The following is a 7,824-nucleotide window of genomic DNA, read 5'->3' as shown; positions in this document are numbered from 1 at the left end:
TGCTATTATAAACAAAGCCGCGATAAACATGGGTATACATATATCTACTTGGATGTCATTTATGGTCTCTTTAGGGTATATTCCCAGTAGTGGAAATGCTGGGTCAAATGGTATCTTTATTTGCAACTTTTTGAGAAAGCGCCACAACGCTTTCCACAGTGGTTGCACCACTTTACACTCCCACCAACAGTGAATCAGGGTTCCAGTCTCTCCACAACCTTTGATTGAAATCTTAATGAAAGTCTATAGAGACCTTAGATTTCCATTTATTCGTTGTTGCACATTTTTCTCCCTGCTCACTCCTCCCCCCAGTTGGTTCTTCCTTGAAAATTAAAATTAAAAACAAAAACAAACCACAAAAAACCCAAAACAAAAAAAAGCCCAAAACTTTTATTATACAACCTCCCCCAATGTACTCCCCCATGAAGCTCTCACTCTTGTCATTAAAATAATACCTAATCATATATTCCTTTCAAACAGTTCTCTCCCTCATCTGTTTTAATGTAGTATTCATTATTTATCCCCTCTTAGATTCCTCCCAACAACGATGACATTTTGTGTTTCTTTTTTTTTTTTCATTTTGTGTTTCTTAAAAAATATATTTTCTATTAAAAAAAATCACTGAAAGTGCAAAATTAAGACATTCACTCTCCAGTCTCCCTAATTTCTGTCACCAAGTCTGCACTTTCTTACTACCATTTCTTCCTCATTGTTTCCAATTTTTGTATGCCAGTAACCAATAATCTTGAATGAATCTTAATTGTGTCTTTGGTCAATTTCAGACTACAACAGTTGCTAGAAATCCTCAATTTCCTCCTTTTTAAAGGCTTTAGCTGTTCGTACATATATTTGAATAGTAGTCATGTTAACAAGTCTTCCTTGTATGTGTATGGAGATAGTATCCTAACACTCACAACACTGTACTTTAAGATATCTTGGGATGGTCCTTTTAATTATAAATATAACACCATTCTTCCTGAGTTATTTCTTTTTGTTATTGTTGTATTTGGGTCGGTTGAGGTTTTTTTTGTTTGGTTTTTTTTGTAAATTTCTGCATAATAGATTATATGTTTGTCTGATTTGAAATTACCCATGCCAGTTCATTTAATTTCACTAATGCAACTGACTGGAAAAGATTGATACTTGGTTCCCATTCCAAAGAAAGGTAACCCAGAAGAATGCGGAAATTATCGAACATTATCATTAATATCACATGTAAGCAAGATTCTCCTGAAAAGTATCCAAAAATGATTGGAGCACTATGTTATCAGAGAACTGCCAGATGCGCAGGCTGTATTTAGAAGAGGTTGTTGTACTAGGGATATTATAGCTAATGTTAGATGGCTCTTGGCAGAAAACAGAGAGTAACAGAGGAATGTGTATCTGTGCTTCATTGACTATATAAAGGTTTTTTACTATGTAGATCACAACAAGTTATGGCTGACTCCGAGAAAAATGGGAATCCCAGAACATTCGATTGTATTTATGCAAAACCTATACTTGGACTAAGAAGCAGTCGTCAGAACAGAGCAAGGAGACACTGCATGGTTCAAAACTGGGAAGGGGGTCCACCAGGGATGTATTCTGTCTCCATACCTTATCAGTCTGTATGCAGAGTAGATCATCCAAGACACCAGGCTATATGAGAAGGAATGTGGCATCAGAATTGGTGGAAGATTCATCAACAACCTGTGTTATGCAGATGACACAACCCTGCTTGCTGAAACTGAGGAGGACCTGAAGCGCTTGCTGAAGAAGGTCAAGGACTGCAGCCTTCAATATGGATTGAAGCTTAAAATCAAGAAAACAAAGATTCTCACCACTGGGCCCATTGGCAGCATCAGTATGGATGGTGAAGAGATTGAGATAGTTAACAGTTTTTATTTGCTTGGCTTCGTAGTCAACACTCTTGGTACCAGCATCCAGGAAATAGAGAGATGAAATGCATTGGAAAAATCAGCTATTAGGTACCTCTCAAGAGTACTGACGGGCAACAACATCAGGCTGGAGACTAAGGTACACCTGATCCAGGCTATAGTCTTTGCAATTATGTGCTATGCATTGGAGAGCTAGACAATGACTAGGGATGATAGAAAGGGAATTGACATCTTTGAGCTGTGGTGCTGGAGAAGAGTTGTTGAATATACCATGGACTGCTAGGAGAGCAAACAAGTTTGTTCTGGAGAGGGTGAAGCTGGAATGCTGCTTGGAGTCAAGGATTCTGAAGTTTTGTCTGACATACTTTCAGCATGTTGGAAGGAGGGGCTGGTCCTTGGAGAGGGACATTTTGGGATAGGGGAGGGATGGCTCAGGAGAGAAAGACCCTCGATGAGGTGGATCGATTCTGTGATTGGGGTGGTGGGAGTCAGTGTGTTGGAGATGGTGAGGTTGTCACAGGATAGAGCAGGGTTTAGGGCCTTGTACATAGGGTCGCTATCAGTCGCAAGTGGCTCAATGACACATAACAACAATGCCTAGGGGCTATTCCATGGAGAGGATCATGATTCTCACAAAGGTGTGGAGGGTAATGAAAGAAAGGAAGACCCTTGACCAGGTTGATTGACTCCATGACTACTACCTCAATAGACATTAATGTATCAGGAAATGTGAGGAAGGCACAGAATAGGACTGGGTTCATATCTGTGATTAATAGGGTTACTGTGGGTCGTACTCGACTCGACAGAACCTAACAACACCACCAGCATATTATTTAAACAGCTTCCAGTTTTCCTGCATTCATATTTTGTGCATTCCATGCTCCAATTATGAATGATTGTTTGCAACTATTTCCTCTCAAATTTGTATTACTTCCTATCTGAGCTCTACCTCTATTGGTATTTGCATTTTTCTGTTTTCATAGAGGTTTCACAGCCTGTTATTCCAGAAGAAGGTGGCCATTCTTGATTTCTAGTCAGTCTTAAACTAGCTCTGTTGCAATGTGTCCACTATTGGATTATTCTGACATTTGACACATCAGTGACATAGTTTCTAGCATTACAACATTTTACACGTTACTCCAACAAAAAAGACTGACAGAGAAGTGCTATACTAAAAAGAGCAAACAGAAAACAAGTGAACATATACACACTCAGCTATAAAATAGTTGTTGTTGTTGTTATGTACTGTCGAGTGACCCCTCAGTACAGCAGCTCTCTACCCTGCTCTATCCTAAGTTAGTCTCACTAATACCAACACTCCAACTTCCATTACTCCAGTCACTATACCAATCCATCTCATATGGCCTCTTCCTCTCCTGCACTGTCCCTCTACATTTTCAAGCATGATGTCATTCCCCAAGGACAAGTCTCTACTGACCATGTGCCCAGAGTATGTGAGATGGAGCTTCAAAATCCTAAGCCTCCAAGGAGAAACTTGGTTTCACCCTCTCCATGAAACAGTTATTTGTTTTCTCGGCAGTCCGTAGTATGTCCAAGATTTTTCTCCAGCACCACAATTTGAAGGCATCATTTTTTCTTCTGTCATCCTTACTCATTGTCCAACTGTCTAAAGCATAACAAGTAATTGCAAAGACCATTACCTAGATTTTGGCACCTTGGTCTCTAGACTGACATCATTGCATTTTAGTATTCTGGAGAAGTCCCTGACAGCAGATTTTCCCCATGCAATTAGTCTTTTGATTTCCTGACTGCTGGTGTCTAGCAGCATGGACATCAATTTCCAACATAACATATGGACATATAGGTGTTTTCCCTCTAGGAGCAAAATATAAATACAATCAGGCCTACAACTACCACGGTGCATTACACTCTTTACTGGCCCCAGCTGTGGTCTGTGACAGCACAGCAGGATGAGACCCAATGTGAATCATAATGAATTTTATACAACATTGGGGATGGTAGATTTCTAGAATACTTTATTCTAGAAACTATTCTCATTTAAAACCTGTACATAGCACATAAAACAGTTGTTAAAATTACATAACTTAAAGGTAACTGTGCACAGCAGGATTGTGTATTTTAATTACATTTACCAAACCCTTCAATCATTTGCTAGCTGCTCTAGTGTCTAAATCTGCTTCTCACTAACCCTACAGCAAGATTTCAAAGGTTGTTGATGTCAGATGGATCCTGGCTGAAAGCAGAGAGTACCAGAAGAATGTCTATTTGTGCTTTTTTGATTATGCAAAGGCATTTGACTGAGGGGATCATAACAAGCTATGGGCAACACTTAGAAGAATTGGAATCTGAGAACATTTAATTTTGCTCATACAAAACCCAGTCCTAGAGTAGATATTGTTATGCAAATAGAACAAGGGGAAATTACATGGTTTAAAATCAAGAAAGGTGTTCATTGGAATTGCATCCTTTTCCCATAGCTATTCAATCTTTACACTGAGTAAATAATTATAGACTCTGAGCAAGAGCCTATGGTGATGAAGGAAGAAGTTCACACTGCTTTGAAGGAAATAGCAAAAAATAAGGCCCCAGGAATAGATGGTATACCAATTGATGTATTTCAGCTAATGGATGCTGCCCTGGATGTTCTCACCAAGTTGTGCCAAGAAATCTGGAGAACAACCAATTGGCCAACTGACTGGAAGAGATTTTTATTTGTTCCCATTCCAAAGAAAGGCGACCCAACTGAGTGTGGAAACTACAGAACAATATCATTGATTCACCATGCAAGCAAGATTCTACTGAAGATTATCCAAAAACGACTGGAATGGCACATCAGCAGGGAACTGCCAGAGTCCAGGCTGGGTTTAGAAGGGGTCGTAGTACTAGGGATATTGTAGCCGATGTTAGATGGATCTTAGCTGAAAGCAGGGAATACTAGAAGAATTTATATCTGTGTTTCATTGTTATGCAAAGGAATTTGACTGTCTGGATCATAACAAACTGTGGCTGAAACTGAGAAGAATGGGAATCCCAGAACACTTGATGGTTCTGATGTGAAATCTATACTTGGACCAAGAGGCAGTCGTCAGAACAGAGCAGGGAAACACTGCATGGTTCAAAATTGGGAAAGGTGTACTCCAGGGATGTGTCCTATCTCCATGCCTATTCAGCCTGTATGCAGAACAGATTATCTGAGAGGCTGGGCTCTCTGAGGAGAAGTGCGGCATCAGGATTGGTGAAGATCTATTAACAATCTGCGTTATGCAGATGACACGACCGTGCTTGCTGAAACTGAGGAGAACCTGGAATGCTTGTTGCAGAGGGTTGCAACTCACAGCAGAGTGGACTGCAGCCTTCAATATGGATTGAGGCTCAATGTCAAGAAGACAAAGATTCTCACCACTGGGCCAACTGGCAGCATCAGGATGGATGGTGAAGTGATTGAGATTGTTAACAACTTTAGTCTGCTTGGCCCCATGGTCATCACTCTAGGAACCAGTAGCCAGGAAATAAAACAAATGTATTTTGATGGGAAATTCTTCTGTTAGGGACCTCTCCAGGGTACTGAAGAGCAATGGTATCACTCTGGAGACTAAGGTGTGTCTGATGCAGGGTATGGTCTTTGCAATCACTTGCTATGCATCAGAGAGTTGGACAATGACTAGGGAGGATAGAAGTAGAATTGATACCGTTGAGCTGTGATGCTGGACAAGAGTATTGAATGTACCATGGACTGCCAAGAAAACAAACAGATTTATCCTAGAGAAGGTTAAACCAGGCTGCTCCTTGAAGGCAAGATTCTGAGGCTTCGTCTGACATACGTTGGACATGTTGTAAGGAGAGACAGGTCCTTGGAGAGGGACATCATGCTTGGTAGGGTGGAGGGACAGCACAGAAGGGGAAGGCCCTCTATGAGGTGGATTGATTCAGTGACTGTTGTAATTGGAATGGGTGTGCCAGAGGCAGTGCGATTGGCACAGGATAGAGCAGTGTTTAGGGCTGTTGTACACAGGGTTGCTGTGAGTTGCAAGCGACTTGATGGCACATAACAACAACAATAATAAAGACTCTTAAAAGATGAATGTGACATCAAGATCAGAGGAAGACTGTTTTATAGCCTTCTTTATGCTTATGACATAACCTTGCTTGCTGAAAGTGAGGAAGAGTTGAAATTCTTGCTGCAGAAGATCAAAAACTATAATCTTCAACATGGATTACATCTTAACATCTATTTGAATTTACCAGTTGCTCCACTGGAAAAGGAAGGACAATCTCCTCCTGTGCCAGTTGGATCCATTTCAGTGGTATACACACACACAAAAAAAAAAAAAAAGAAAGAAAGAAACAAAACATATTTAACATCAAGAAGATCTTCACCACTGGATGACAAGCAACATCATAGTAGATGGAGAAATGGTAGATATTGTCAACAATTATATCTTTCTTGGATTCACTGTCAATACCCTTGATACCAGTAATCTGTAGCTTAGGAGATGTATTTTATTGGGCAAGTCCACTGTCAGGGACCTCTCTCAAATACTAAGGAAGAATGATGTTAGTTTGAAAGCTAAGGTACAATTGATTCAGAACATGGTATTAAAATCACTAGCTATGCCTTACCACTGGGCATTAAATAAGGATGACAGAAGAAAAATTGATGCCTTCTAGTTTTGGTGATGGAGAAGAGTACTGAATATTTCATGGACTGCCACAAGAATGAACAGATATGTCTTGGCAAAAGTGCAGCCCAAATTTTCTTTGGAATTAAGGATGATGAATCTTCATCTCACATACTTTGGACATGTTGCTAGGAGAGCCTATTACTTGGAAAGGCACATACACTTGGAAAGTTAGAAGGTCAACAAAAGAGAGGAAAACCCTCAACAAGATAGATTGCCACAATGACTGACAGCAGCAAAAGTGTCAGAGAAAATCAGATGGCATGGACTATGAAAGGGTTCAAATCTGTTGTTCATAGGGTCTCTATGAGTTGTACTCAACTTGACAGTACCTACAAACAACAACATGCAAAAATATTTCAGGCAAAGCTTTGTCATCTTTTCCTCCAAGGAGCACTGTGGCTGTATTTTCTCCAAGATATATCTGTTTGTTAATTTTGCATATTCAGTATTTTCTCAAGCACCACACTCGAATGCATCAGTTCTTCTACTATTCATTATCAAGCTCTCAGATGCATAGCAAGTGACTGGAAAGACCATAGCCTGAATCAGGTGCAGTGTGTTTGTTTTTTTTAAAATTGGTTTTAATGAAAGTTTACAGAAACTTAGGCTTTCCAGTCATTCATTGTTGCGCTTTTCTCTCTACTCACCTCCCTCCTCCCAGTTCACATTTCTCCTTGAAAAGAAAGAAAAACTTTCATTGTTATACAATCCTTCACCCCGAGTCCACTCCACTATGCAGCCTTCACTCTGGACTTCCGTAATGACAAGAATACCCATTCATACATCCCTTTTAAACAGTTCTCTCCCTCATCTGTTCAATGCAATATATATCATTCCTCCCCTCCTTTTCTGTCTTCCCTCAACTCTGACGTCAGTACCAATTTACAACAGTGGCCCTATGCAATACTTGTCCCTTTGTGACTGAGATATTTCATTCAGCCTAATGTCCCCCAGGGTCATCTATTTTGCGTAATATTTCATTAGGTCATGAGTTTCACTGTTGGTGGGAATGTAAAATGGTGCAACTACTATGGAAGGCTATATGGCGCTTTCTCAAAAAGTTACAAAATGAGATACCATTTGACCCAGCAATTCCACTACTGGGATTTTACCCTAAAGAAACCATAACTGCCACCCAAGCAGATATATGCACACCCATGTTTATTGCAGTTTTGTTTGCAATATCAAAGAGCTGGAAACAACCCAAGTGCCCATCAACAAATGAATGGATAGAGAAGCTCTGGTATATTCACACAATGGAATACAGTGCAACATTGAAAAAC

The sequence above is a fragment of the Elephantulus edwardii genome, unplaced genomic scaffold (genome assembly GCF_000299155.1).
Source record: "Elephantulus edwardii isolate Elephantulus edwardi_28Jun2011 unplaced genomic scaffold, EleEdw1.0 scaffold00025, whole genome shotgun sequence".
Lineage (NCBI taxonomy): Eukaryota > Metazoa > Chordata > Mammalia > Macroscelidea > Macroscelididae > Elephantulus > Elephantulus edwardii.
The sequence above is the reverse complement of the archived record's forward strand: the minus strand, read 5'-3'. Positions refer to the sequence as shown.